Source organism: Pongo pygmaeus, chromosome 7 (assembly GCF_028885625.2).
Source record: "Pongo pygmaeus isolate AG05252 chromosome 7, NHGRI_mPonPyg2-v2.0_pri, whole genome shotgun sequence".
Lineage (NCBI taxonomy): Eukaryota > Metazoa > Chordata > Mammalia > Primates > Hominidae > Pongo > Pongo pygmaeus.
Window position 1 is genome coordinate 63,891,205 of NC_072380.2, and position 15,363 is coordinate 63,906,567.

At 39.4% G+C, this 15,363-nt stretch overlaps 1 protein-coding gene and 1 long non-coding RNA gene across 4 annotated transcripts in view; one reads left to right on the top strand and one right to left on the bottom strand.

The window, feature by feature from the left end:
- ST18 (ST18 C2H2C-type zinc finger transcription factor) overlaps positions 1–15,363 on the bottom strand; it is a 304,120-nt gene that overhangs the window by 74,066 nt on the left and 214,691 nt on the right. The gene's annotated exons all lie outside the window — the stretch shown is intronic.
- On the top strand, positions 9,927–15,113 carry LOC129042771 (uncharacterized). Its single transcript, XR_008504201.1, has 2 exons — positions 9,927–10,317; positions 14,710–15,113. It is a non-coding gene; the product is annotated as an uncharacterized LOC129042771 (long non-coding RNA).

Consider the following 15,363-nt stretch of genomic DNA (forward strand, 5'->3'; position numbering starts at 1 on the left):
TACCTTTTACTTAGAAACTTGAATTCTCATTTGAAATGGTATTCCCTTTGATACAATAGTTGAATGAAAATTTTTTTGAAAAATCATTGAAGCAAACCATAATTAGATAGCACTAGTGATCAATTCTGCACTGGAAGTATGTTTAGAAGTCAAATGTGTTGACCTTTCAGGTTTCAGAAAAGATACATTAGGAAACTGTGAATCCTCCACATCTAGAGTTTTCAACTTATCTACTATAGTAATAAATTCTCAACGAAGTTTTCAGAAGGTATGTAACATATTTTTAAAATGTAGGTTCAGCAATAGACACATTCTGGGCACACATCCCCAAAATAATAAAATGCAAAAATAAACAGAGATTGTGAACCTCTGAGTCCAAGGAAAACACTTACATGCTTCAACATTTTCATGGAAAATTCATAGCAGGTATTCCTACTGATTTCTTCTAATTAGACAGAACACCACAGATTCATTGAAAGGGGCCAAGAAGTATGAATCTGAATTAAGACTAAGAAGATTGATAGAAAAGAAACAAAAGTAACAAAGGTATGATGATTGAAAAAGAAAAAATTAAACTATTATTATTTGCAGAGGTATGATTATGTTTGAGGAAAATCCAAAGGAATCTACAGATACAATTTAAAAACAAGTAAAGTTAGTGAGTTCACTATTCAAAAATTCATTTTACTTCTATAAACCAGCCACAAACAATTAGAAAATAAAAATTAAAAAACATTTACAATAGCATAGAAATATGAAATACCTAGGAATAAATCTAACAGATGTACAAACCTATACAAAATAAAGAACAGTGAGAAAACTAGTGAAGGCCTAAATAAATAGAGAGATGCAAAGTGTTCATGGATGAAAAGATTCAGTATAGCAATTTAAACTCTCCCCTTATTTATCTATTAGATTCAATGCAATTCCTACCAATACCTCCAGAGGATATTTCTTAGAAGTTTACAAGTTAATTCTACAATTTCTGTGGAAATGGAAAGAACCAAGAAGAGCAAAGACAATGTTGGAAAAGAACAACAAAGTTGGAAGCCTTACAATGTTGAATGTCAAAACTTATCATAAAACTGTAGTAGCTGAGATGAGGTATTATTGGTGCAAATATTAAAAAAAAACAGACTAATGGAACAGCATAGATGTTCCATTTATTGGGTCCAGAAATAGACCCACACATATACGGTCAATTGATGACAAAGGCATCATTGGGCAAAGGGTTTTTTCTTCAGTGAACAGTGCTCAATTAATTGGATATCTATCTGAAAAATAGATCCCTCTACTTGTACCTCACAGTGTATACAATAAACTCCAGAAGAATGGTGAATTTTCACTGTAAAATAATAAAACTTCTAAAAGAAAATGTGAGATATTATCTTCAAAATGTGAGATAATGTCTTCACGACCTTGGGGTAGGCAAAATTTTCTCGAGCAGTTTACAAACAACACTAATTTAAAGGAAAACACTGACAAATCAGAGCACATTAAAATGAAAAACTTTAATTTATCAGAAGTTGCCAACCAGTAAGGGGAGCCTCCTATTAACATTCCATTTCTCCATCCATTTACACAAGCAGTGTGAGGTTGTGAAGAGCCATGATCCCGCTCCTTGATATGCACACTCTTCTGTATGTATGTCATGCTATATGGTTTTTCAAAGACCATTAAGAGAGAAGAAGCAAGCCAAAGAGTTGGAGAAGGTATTTGCAGTACTACATCAAAAAATAACTTCTATACAGAATATATAAAGAATTCTTCCAAATAAATAAGAAAAGACAGACTGCCAATTTTAAACCTAGGCAAAGTACACGGGCAGTCATTTCACAAAAGAACTTTTGGCTGATACACAAATGCAAACGTGCTCAGATTCTTTCGTCTCCAGGGAAATGCAACACTTACACTTAGGTACTGCTCATGCCAACTGGGATGGCTAAAATGAAAAGACCGACAAACCCCAAATGTCGGTGAGGATCTCAGGCAACTGGAACGCTCATACACTGCTAGCACAGGTAAATCGGTATGGCTGCTTTGGAAACTGCTCAGCAGTATCTACTAAAGGCGAATACATGTCTACCCATGGCCCAGAAATTCCATTCCTAAGTGCACACCTGAAAGAGCCATGTCCATATATGCACAAAAAGGTATGTTCAATAATATTCAAAGCAGTAGTCTCTCCCAAACTAGAAACATTGCATAGTCCTTTGACTGCAGAATGAATAAAAGATGGTAGAATACTCATGCCCCTGAATATGCTAGCCATGAGGAAAAGGCAACTGTTGCTACAAATAACACTGATGAATCCCATACACATATGGTTGAGTCAAAGAATCTAGGCAATGAAAGTGCATACGTAATGTCCAAAGCCAGCACAATTAATCGATGAAGGCGGAGTCAGGGATGATGACTTTTGTGAGGGTCACGGCTGTGGGAGGTATGAAAGAAATGGCTGGGATGCTGATAAAGTCCTGTTCCTTGTTCTGGTGGTGGTTTCATGGATATGTCCATCTAGTGAAAACTCATAAGGCTATACATACATAAGTTGTGAATTTTTTGGATATGTGTTATACTTCAATAAGTTTACTTAAAAAAAAAGAGTCTTAGCAGGTCCATTTGCAGCCTGGTATAATGTTCAGCCAATGTGAGCTGCAAATTTCTTTGATTACCAAAAGTATTTATAGACTAAAGTCAAAAGTCCTGACTTTAATTGTAGGTTCTAAACCCAGTGGAGCCAATGATAACAGGTAAAATTTAGTGAGTACTTGCAATATGCCAGGGAGTGCTCTAAATTATTTACATGTATCAGCCCACTGGATTCTTGTAATAATATCCTGAGGTTGATACTATTATATCTCTAAAGCTCAGAGAGGTTGATTTGTCAAATATAAAACAGCCATTAATGAAAGAGCCCAGATTTGAACTCAGGCAGTCTGGACCTAAATCGTACCTACAATTATTTAATACTGTCCTTAAAACTATCCATATCGTACTATTCAATGATTTAATGAGCAGACTTGCTCCAGTGAGTGAACACAGCCAATGATGGAAGAATATAAAAAGCTTTCCAAATTAACAGTCTTACTTTGTAGAGGCCAATTGTTGAACTTTATTTGGTTTAGAATTACAGTCCTCAACTTTTTCTTAAAGGATAATAGATCACTTTTTTGAGATACTGATGGGGAAAATTTTCTTTGACCTAGGAAAGGACAGGCATTTTTCATTTACTAAATCTAAGATGAGCTGTGATTAAAGAGAGGTGATCCTTTTTGCTTTTTGGTTGAGAGTTTGTCTTGCAGATGTTCTCAATGGTATCTGTGTGTACATTTGGCCTAATTACCCAATACATAAATCACTTAAAGAACCATGTCTGAGTTAATTTGCATTTCTGTACCACATTTCTAAAACAAATGCAATCTATACTTAAAATAATGATTATTAATTAATGCAATTGATTTTTAATTACTTTTGCCTACTTCTAGTTAAAACAAAACTCAACAATTATTCAGCAAAATCAATGTATATGGACAGTACTATATTTCCAGCTTATATTACTTTGGAAATATCCACTTATTCAATAAATACATAATAAGTGCTAAATAAACATTTATTTATCAATGTCCTAAGTTTTAAGGATATAGCATTGAATAAAATTGAAAAAGTGTCTCTCTTCCTAGAGTTTTATTATGGAGAAAGGAGATAGAAAATCATTAAATTGAGTAAAATACATAATATGTTTGAAGATGTTTGCTTTGGAAAAAAATACAGCAGAGAAGGGAAATAGGAATATATGCTAGCAAAGGATCAGAGTTTGAGATCATGTGGTCAGAAAAAGCCACATTAAGAAGATTGAATTTTAGTAAAGATCTGAAGGAGGTTAGATAAGGGAGAAAATGCAGAAACAGTGGGGCACAGGATTGCAGGCAGCAGAAACAGCAGGTGCAAAGGCCCTGAGACAGCACTGTGCAAGTCACATTTGAAGGCAAACACGAAGGCTCAGGCACAGTGAGGGAGGAGGAATAATAAGAGATGAGGTCAGAGAAATAATGGATTCAGATTATGCTGAGAACTACAGACCATTTTAGGAACTTTGACTCTTAGTGAGATTTGAATACGTTGTAGTGTTTTGATAGAGTGACAAGGGCTGATTTGTATTTTAGGAGGACTATTCTGGCTTCCATGTTAAGAACAGTTGTAGATAGAAGGTTAGAAACAAGGAGCACGGTCAGGGGTTATGGCAATAAACCAGATAAGAGATGTGAGTGATTTGGATTGTGGCTGTACTAGCAGTGGTGGTGAGAACTGGTGAGATCTCAATACATTTGCAAGAGAAAGCAAATAGAATTATGAGAGATTAAATGATGGATGTAAAAGAGAGTAAAGGGTCAAGGATGCCTACAAGGTTTTTCTCTTAAGAACTGGAATCATGTAGTTACCATTTCAGAGATGGGTAGGATTTGCAGAAGCAGGATTTGCAAGGGTTGGAGATTGGGAGTTCAAACTGGAGCACGTTAAACTTCCAATGCCTACTGCATATGGTGACAGAATCTGGACCTTTTGGTTGACACACTAAGAAATATAAAATCCTAAGAGTGCTTTGGATCCTCTGAGCCATACAATTAGCCCCCTTCTCCCTGCATCACACTGGAGATGATGAATACATGCTTCCATCTCCCCTCCTTGCCCCCGAACAATAAACAACATCAACACACCACAGCATCTGGCTTTCTAAGAGTAGAAAGGGTGCACGGGCCAAAAAGAGCTGCAGGATCTAGCTTATATGTGTGGCAGCAGCTAGAGGTGTACAGACAGGCTGGATCCTGAAGGTGCTGGATCAAAAGTATGGAATATCAACTTGGATAAGGGACAGTTGATGGCAAGCCAACTCCCATGCTAGATTGGCATTTGAAAACCTAGAAAAACAATGGCCCACAATACTCAGTGATTCCAGAACTGCCATTGCAAAGGATAAAGAAGGGATCAAAAGATTCAGAGAAGTGGACATTCTAGGATAGATACCTTCCATAGGCCAGGAAACCCATCCCAATGAAAATCGATGCTCCTTGGCTTTTTGTCTCTGGGCCTGAAGCAGTTCTTAAACTCAGAACCCAGTGATTGAAAGAGAAGAGCCACGTCGCTTCAAGGAAGTTCCCAATGGTGAAGGTCTCCCTAGTCTCTTTTCTTAAGTACCTATGATCATTTACTTGGAGAACAATTACCCTGGGGAAAAAAGACTGCACAAGCATTCAAGGACTATTGCACTTATTGTCCGAGTTGATACCTACGGACCGAAGCTTCATCATGGCCCTTTGATAGAGTGGGAGAATATGGGGGCAGATCGCAAATGAAAACCTGTCCCAGGGGGTGTCCTGGCTTCACAAATCTTTCTCATTGGTGTACTACTGGTCTCTGCATGTATAATTGGTGCAGATACATATTGGCTTCCTGGCTAGTGCGGTAGGAGCTAATAAAGTGAGACCCACAAATGAAATCCTCTAAAACTTCTCCCATTCTGTTACCAGATAGTAGATTTAAACATTATATTCTAGATGGAATGGCAAACATTAGTACAGGTTGGGTATCTCAAATCCAAAGATCCAAAATGCTCCAAAATTTGAATTTTGGGGGCATTGACATGATGTCACACATGGAAAATTCCACACCTGACCTCATGTGACAGGTGCATTCAAAACTTTGTTTCATGCACAAAATTTTAAAAAATATTGTATGGAATTAACTTCAGCCCACGTGTAAAACATGTATATAAAACAGAAATGAATTTCATGTGTAGACTTGGGTCCCATTCCCAAGATATCTCATTATGTATATGCAAATATTCCAAATTCTGAAAAATCCAAAATCCAATACACTTCTATGTCCCAAGCATTTCAGATAAGGGAGATTCAAGCTGTACCACCCTTAAACTTATAGGATGCATGGCTGATGGTCCCTATCATTTTTTTTCCATTTAATTAACCAGTGTGGACCCTACAATACTGATCCTGGGGGCCGAGAGTGGACTACCATCAAGTCAAACAAGTACTGATCCCAACTGCAGCTGCTATGCCAAAATATGAGATCTTTGCTTTAGTGGATTAACATAGACTCAAATGCATGTTTTGCAGTCCCTGACATGGTAAATGTGTTCTTTTCCATCTCTATCAGGAAGCAGAACCAAGAGTAGTTAGCATTCTAATGATGAGATCATGCAGAGCTGTGATCTTGCTGAAGGCCGTGCTAACTGCTATCCTTTGTCAGGATGTAGTTTGAAGGCACCCGGAGAATCTGGATAACCCACAGACCATCCCATTGTAAATTTTGTTGATGATACCATGCTAAGGAGAACAGAGAAGCAGGAGGTGGCAAGTATTTTGGAGGCTTTGACAAGACATCTGTGTTTGAGAGATGGAAGATAAGTCGAACGAAGATTCGGGGCACACCGTATCAGTGAAGTGCTTAGGGGCTCAGTGGTCTGGGGCATTCTGGCATATGCCCCCTTATAACAAAGGACAAATTATTGCATCTCACACTTCCCACCACTGGGAAGGAAGCATAATATCATATGGGCTATTTTAGGTTTTGGAGATAGCATATTCCACACTTGGGACTACTGCTCTGAATCACACATTGAGAAACAAGGCCAGTTTTGGCTGCATAGCAAGTCCAGGCTGCAGTGTGGGAAGCCCTGTTGCTTGGACTATACAACCTGGTAAAACCAATGGTTTGTTTAGAGGTATCTGTGCACAGAAAAGATGCCAAGGGAATTCATGGGAAAGTCTAACAGACAAATCAAAATGCAGACCCACAGGGGACCAGAGCAAGGCCATGTCATGTGCAGCAGAGCATTATGCACTGCTAGAAAAACAGCCCTAGTAGAAACAAAATCCCTGACCATGATGTCAGAGCTGACCATCATGAACTGGATTCTATTAGACCCACCAAGTCATAATGTCAAGCAGGACCAGAAACAATCCATCATGAGATGGAAGGTCCAAGATTTGGCTGAAACAAGTCTAATGGGAACAAGCAAGCCACATGAACAGGCAGCCCAGACCTGTGACATCCACCACAGTGGTGGGATAACCTCACCCTCAACTACCACATGCAGGGCATGTGCAGGCTTCTGGATAACAGCTATGAAGAAAAGAAAAGGAAGAGTTAGTTCATACATGGGTCACCTCAGCATCTGAGTGCAGTGTGAAGATGGTCAGCAGGTCACAACTTAAGGGTGGTCTGAGAGGAGCAGAGAAAAGAAATCTTCCCAATGGGCAGAGTTACAGGGCAGGGCTCAGGTGCAGATGGTTCTCCACTTTGTGTGGAGAGAAAAGTGGCTGAGGTAAGAAAATATGTGGGCCCATGGGCAAAGCGAAGAGCTTAGCTAGTCAGGCAGGGACAAGGAGATGAATGGTTTAACTGGAATATCCAGGGAAAAGGAGGTCTGAGGAAGAGGCATGTGGGTGAACTTAGGAGACTGGGGGTGAAATGGGAAGGTCTTAATTTTGCATGACAACAGCCACTGAAGGGCATTTACCAGAGGAGGCATTAGTCCACCCACAGACAGAACAACCTGGCCAGGTGGAGTTGCCTAGTCTGTTTTCAAGCTTCCCAGGGCCGGCACAGTGGGGTCATTGATGGAGTAGCATTAGTGGCAGGGATTGGGGCATTGAACAGGCCCAACAGCATAGGCTCTCACTAAGACCGATGTAGCTGTGCCCACAGCCCAATGTCCAATCTGCCTCCAAAACGAATCAATGCTGACAATGAATTCTCCCAACATGCCACCATTCCTGGAAGAAACCAACCAACAACTGGACCCTCCCACTCTAGAAGGGGCAGTAACTGAACTTGATTGGAACTGACACAAATTCTGGGCATGGATTTGCCTTCTCTGCCTTCAGAGCCTCAGCCAGGACCATATCTACCTGAGGTCATGCAGAGTGTCTGCTCTACCAACAGGAAATCCTCATGCATCTCCCTGGACCAAGGAACCCACTTAGGAAAATAACCGTGGAAATACAATCGTAAGATTCACTGACACTATCACACACCACACTACCCAGAAATCGCTAGCCTGATGGAGCAGGAAAATGGCCTCGTGGAGGCATAGCTGAGAGGCTAGCTTGGAGGTGACACCTACCAGGATGAGTGTCTTCCTGAGAGGCATCATGCCGAATAAAAAATCATTAGAGAATGCGATGTCTTCAACAGTTTAAATACAAGGATCAAAGAACAAAAAAGGTACAGTTAGGAGGAGCTTGGTTTACCATAATTCCCAGTGACTACTTAAAGGATTTGTACATTTATTACCCCAAATCTAGGTCCTGTGGGTCTGAGGATCTTGGTTCCCAAGGCGAGAATGCTTTCACTAGGGTACACAGCAAGAGTCCTATTCAACTTTGAGCTCAGATTCCTTCTCTGTCTCCTGGGTTCTTGTGCTGAGAGATAACAGGCAAGGAAAATAGAGACCGTCCTGGCAGGAGTCACTGACCCCAGTCACTGGAAGTTGTAGGGCTGGGGGCTTATTACATATTGAGACAGGATATATATAGCACCCAAATGATCCACTGGGGTATCTCTTTACTGTTTCTGGCCCAAACTTGTCAGCAAATCAACAGGTTAGCAGGCAGAGAATCTGAAGGTCATGGTGACCAAGGGCTCAAAGGATCTGATTCGTGCAACCAAGTAAACTGTCTAGATCAGCAGAGGAACTTGGCAAGGATGAAGGGAATGGGTAGAAGTATGGGTAGATAATGAAGTTAATATACAAAGCAAATATAAAAGGATTCAAGCTGGAAAGGTGTAGATGTTTGTGGATACCATGGTATGCACCTCCTCCTCCCTTCAAGACTAAGGTATGCATCTTCCCTACTGGCTGAAAGTGTGGGGAGCTGATGGGCCTTAGCTGAATTCACTTCTGCAAATTGCCCTCAACCAGAGAGCCATTTAACCCAAAGTCGTTTCTCCCTGGGACAGCCCATATTCACACTTGCCTCAAGGCAGGACTGACTCTGAAGAGGAACCTATCACCAGAGCTCTTGGCAGAGTTGGCTAAGCCTTCCATAGAACCTGCACTGCAATTCAACTTCTTTCTGCCCAGTCCCTCTTCCCTCACATCTAACAGGTACTGCTCCCTGGCAGGCTCTGCTGCACGATACACAAACAATCTGTACATGGCTAACTGGACTGCATTTTTAGGAAATCAGGAGACAGGACCCTGGGGGAAAAGTTACAGTCTTGTGCATTCATCTGAAATAGGCCTTGTGATTCCTAAGAGAGTTAACGGGCCACTGTAAATGGCAAATTCACTTTTACCCAGTGAGGACTATGAAGCTATTGCTCATTCTGTAAGGATAATCCCTGAACTTCATGAGCCAACTCTCTCACCCATGTCTTAGAAACTTTGTGACCACACTCATGTTTACAGAGCTACAGTGCATCCAATAGTTAAACCTATAATTGAAGCCTTCTCCTATTACTCATGTCACAAATTCAGCGACTAATAAGTTGTTGCTATTTATTGATGGTTGGTTTGCTGTCGTGGAACACTGATTCCATTGACAAGGTTATCTGATAACATCAGGTTTATAAAAGGGGAGAATTTTTTTCCCATAAGGCCAAAGCTAATAGATGCTTTTTTTTCTCATTTAGTTGGGACTAAGTTTTATAAATGATAAATTAATTGCATATCATCTACCACAGAATTTTTTTCATAAAATAACCAAGCCATTAAAAGATACAATTTAATAACAATAAGAGGAGTAACAGGAAATTTCCTCTGAATCGTGAGGTAATAGTAGGTAAGTGGGGTTCCCCAGCTGCCACTTCACACTGGGTGAATAGACCTTCCTTTGTGATGTAATTCCAGTGACAGCATCACAATACATTGCTTCTATGCCAGCAAGGCATTTGGCATTCTACCCTGATTATAAACCTTATCTCTCTACACTATAATCATCTTCCCCAGTAACCTGGAAACATCTACAAGAGAACAGAAACTGTTTCTTGCTCGTTTTTATATCTCTTGTGCATAATATGAAGTCTGTGTGTTAGGAGCATGCTCAGTGAATGACCACTGAAGTTGAGCCCCACCCAGATGTGAGCATATGAAGATGAATGTTGGTGAAAGCATGCGTCTTGCATCTGGAGAACTGCCTTCCTCTGGGAGAGCCATCAACAGCCACCCATTACTGTGCAGATGATGGGACTAACTTCCCTTATCCATGTGGGCTTCTCTGCCCAGCTCCCCGCCACTGAGGATGTGTTTTTGCAAGACAGTCAAAGAAGAGACAGGAAATAAGTCAGCAGAAGCCGGTGAGCCAAGTAATCCTAACTGGTCCACACAAAGATTGACTGAATGACCCCGACATCATGAACTGATCAGTTCCAAAGTCTACTCTTCAAGAACATGAACAATCGTATCATTTTAAAGATAATTTAATCCTCACATGGACCAAAGTTTTTAAAGAAACAACTATTCAATCATTGGCTAAAACACAAAATTGTACACCAACATTTGAAATACCATTCAATATAAAATATAAATAAATGTCTTTCAATTTATACTCAAAGACAATATGTCTTAGTTAAATCATTTGGGCACTCCCAAACTCCTTTTAAGTGCCCAGAGATTGACAGAGCAGTTCAGCTACTGCATAGCCATGGATTAGCTATACAATATAGAAACAGGATCTGGCTTCTTCAAAAACGTAATATGATGGATCATAGGGATGTACCCGAAAGAGCAGAAGTTGAATATAATAAAATAAAATTAGAAAATTGAAGATACTAAGAGATGAACATTATGTGGATTTTAGAATCAAGATACTGAAAGAATTCAGATACAAAGAGACATTTATTACTATTTTTGTTTGCTAGCAAATTTGGCTTCAATAAAGCCCAAACTGTTATTTTAATTTGAGTAATACTTCAAAATACTCTTTTGAGTATATAATATAATAAAATATATGTGACTTTATATTTATTTTTCAAACAGCGTTATAAAACTTAAAAAGTATTAGGAAAAATTAAACATAAATTATCTTATTTTGATCATAAAGAAAGATAAAAATAAAATTCACTTAGTTTATGAATGTTTGCCTTACCAAAATCATAACTGTATTTGAGGAAGGAATATTTAAAATAATCTTAAAAAAACTTTTAAAGATTATTGCAGCATCTTAATTGATCTTGAATAAGTACTGGGTTTTATTATAGATTGCATCTGCTAAAAAATATTAAATGTGGTTGAGTAACAGAAGCACCTTAATCATCTATGGTAATCATATGCCAGTTAAATGAATTTATAAAATTGAGTTCAAAGTGCCTCAGTTTTACTTTAACTAACTTGGTGAATAATCTAAATTCTCTTTTTTTGCTTGAAGTTTGTATTTCTAACGAAAAAATAAAGTAAAACAATAAGAGCTGTGAAATGCCACAATAATGGGGGATAAAAGTATTGTACTTTATTTGTATGTATCATCTTAGCATGTGATCAGACCACATAGATTCCACTTTTTGTAAATTCACAAACATCTAGTTTTAGAAGAAAATAAAATGTTCCCTCATTTAGTATTTCATCTAATTTGAAATAACAATCACGTTACCAAGCAGAAATTTTATTAGCAGAATATGCTTGCGAAAAAACGGTTAATTAAAAGCAAAAATGACTTGGGTGCTGCTTAAGCACAGAAGTAGAGGTTTGGGGGCAGAGGATAGGATTGGGAGGTGCCCTTGCCTCTCCCTTTCTTTTCTCCCACCTGCCTAGGTTGGGTCTACAAGGCTGCTCCTGGGTCAGTGGAGGAACCAACCATGCCAACTCAGTTTTTCCCTGGGAGAAAGTTTGGTAAGCCCTAAACCTCATACTTAAAAGAAAAAGAAACCTTAAATACAAATATCTTCATATTCTTTTCAAATCACCCCCATGAATGATGCAGAAGCTTCATTCACCCCACCATGTAATTCACATCCTCTGCTTTTATTTGGCGAATGCCTGCATTCGTCCTGTGAGGACTGATGTCCCATGTCTCTTCTCCCTGATTTCATACAGTAGTCTCCCCTTGTCCGTGCTTTCATTTTCCATGGTTTCAATTGACTGTAGTCAACTGAGGTCTGAAAATAAGTGAGTATAGGACAATAGGTATTTTGAGAGAGAGACCTCATTCATATAACTTTTATTGCAGCATATTTTTATAACTGTTCTATTTTATTATTAGTTATGTTGTTAATGTCTTTATGTGCCTACGTTATAAATTAAACTTTATCATAGGTATGTATGTATAGGAAAAAACATAGTGCATATAGGGTTTGGTACTATCTGAGGTTTCAGGCAGCCACCGGGGTCTTGGAATTAACCCTCAAGGAGAAGGGAGCCAACTGTCACTCATGCATAGCACAGGTCCCAGGGCCTCCTGGAGCTAAGGGCTGTTTGCTATGTGTCTTCTAGGCACTGTGGAAACACTTTTTGCAGTTTGAGGAGAAATGGAACCCTTGCATACATACTTCCAAGAAAAGGAGAAACAGTTAACGTTGTCGTAAAAGTTGGAGTTCAAAGTAAATTGCAGTTATTTTATAAACAAAATAAGAATTTTACATTTTAATGGAGGTTGTTGAATAGAATGCAGAACCAAGAGCCAGGTCCTAGCAAAGTCCATTTCAAAATTCTACTTCGGCTCTTAGTGTTGAATGGGGACGTTGGAACATAGTAAGTGACAGTGATTGTAAAATACTTAGAAAAATATCTGCTGCAAAGTTACTCTTAAACAAAAGTAACAAACGCAATTAATATTTTATTCATGTACCTAAACTTAAGTTCATGTGAATTATCCAGACAACTCGGGGTGTGTTGGGGAGGTTATTGTGGACAACCTAAAAAAATTATCTTTGTAACACATCATATCCAAATCCATCAAATACTAAGTTCCTATTTATGTTTGTGAAGCAGGCACAGCCTTACTAATGAAAACGATCTCATTTATTCACAAAGTAAACATCATTAGCTGATGACGGGGTTTGTAGCTTCTTTGTTACTCTGGGTCAGTCACCCCCAGAAGCACTCAAACCAGGGCCACATATGTAAAATTGAGTTAATTTAGGAGGGCTTTAAGTGAAGACCAGGAAACATAAAGGTCTAATTAGTACGGTAATGAATAAAGTACAGATGTCCTTCTGTTCTCTAGCATGAACACTTAGAGTAGAAATCTGAAGAAGGAAAGATAAAATAAAAAGAAGGAACAGTGAGAAAGAGTGGGTAAGATGGAAGAAAACAGAAGGAATGAAGGCAGGGAGGCCAGAAAGAAGGAAGGGAACTAAGTGTGCACATGTCACGGTTACATAGTCAAAGGCTAGCAGAAATACAGACACAGCACAACCCTCAGAGAGATAGCCTAGAGGGCAGACATGAGAATAGAAGATAGAGACCCACAGAGGGAAAACAGCAAAACAAAACGAGCACACACACACACACACACAAATACAGAACTTCTTCAGTAATATGAGCAATATAGTAATTTTCTGGCTTTTTAAGTTACTAAGACAAAAGGCTTTTTAAAGACCATGTGGCTGTTTTATTTGTTTGTTTGTTTGTTTGTTTTTGAGATGGAGTCTTGCTCTGTCACCCAGGCTGGAGTGCAATGTGCAGTGGTGCGATCTCGGCTCACTGCAACCTTCGTGATTCTCCTGCCTCAGCCTCCTGAGTAGCTGGGACTACAGGCACCCACCACCACGCCCGGCTAATTTTTGTATTTTCAGTAGAGACGGGGTTTCACCATACTGACTAGGCTGGTCTCGAACTCCTGACCTTGTGATCTGCCTGCCTCGACCTCCCAAAGTACTGGGATTACAGGCATGAGCCACTGCGCCCGGCTGTGGCTGTTTTATAACTACTATCATACATGTCAATTTCACTTCTTGACATTTACCCAAATACAGAGGTTTGGCTCATAAATATAGGCTCCTTTTTTAGTTTTCTGCACACAAAAAACTAAAAACCTATAGATATACACAGGTTTTGCTAAATATGAATAAGACTTGTTTGATATTTGGAATGCTTCCATTTATCCTTCTCCACTTCACTGGAACATTGCATGAATCATTTAACAGAACTTGCTAACATACTGGAGTAATATTTAAAAGGAGGACCATGTGTTACAGTAGTCATGTGCATACTGAGTTAGCAGGGATCACCTACTTTGATATATTATTATAATTATGTGTATATAAATGTATGTGTAATATCTCTATGTGTGAGTGTGTATATGTATATATATGTACACACACAAATCTGCGAAATGTTTCCACAGCCAAGTGTCCTATTGAATTACAAATAACTTGAAACAGAAATAACCTGATAGAGAAGCACTCAACTGAAAATGAAGATTGCAAGCTCCACATATCACTTCCTGTAGCCCTAACCCCTTCCATACGTACCTGTGCCTTCCTCCACATGCAACACCAGAGCTACTGATAAATGACTCTTCCCCAGGCCCACCTCCTTCCAGCCCCACCGAGGAGCTGCGGGCACCTGGAAGTCAGATAGGCTTAGCCCCAACACTGCTTCTGCCGTGGCCTCATTGGTACTCATGGGGTGCCCTGATGTTTCCATTCACCAGTGGAGGTGGAAGTGGCCATTTTGCCAGTGCTTACAACCTAGTTTAAGATTCCATCACATAACCTTTTTTTTTTTTAACATTTTGTATTCTCATTCAGGTTATTATACAACTGCTCTTTCTGGAGAATGCCAAAGCCACCCGTGACATGGTTCTGAGCCAGAGTCTGTTCATCTAGACAACGTGGACAGTAGCACCCACCTCCTGATACTACAGATCAAGCAAGACAAGGCATTTAAAGGGGTCTGCACGGTTTCTGTGACACAGGCAATGCTTCAGGGCATGGAAGGGCTCAGGATGCTCAGTTTACCATTTGGCCCTCATGCTGGCTGGCTGGACTTCTGGGAGCTATCCTGCAAATGTAAATCATTACTTATAAGGCTGTCCCCATGGTACACAGGGATCGTGGGGTTAAAAACCTGTCTGCAGCCTTGGTCTATTGTGTTGCCAAGAAATTGCCCTGCATCTGTTGTAAATATAGAAATAAACAGAACATCAAAGCTTTATTCATGAAGGCACAAAATTATAAATATTGAAGGCATTTGGATCGTGAATTATAAGCTTTATTTTGATATATGATTTTCTGTTGCTTTTAAAAGATGGGGATCTCTTGTTAAATATAGGCAAGTAGAAGTAAGTTCAAAGTAATGGAGAGAACTATGCTTCATATGTACTCAAGGAGCAATCTCTAGTCCTATATATCCTTGCTCCTTTGACCCATGGCCACCTAAACCCATAGCAAGCCAAGAACCAG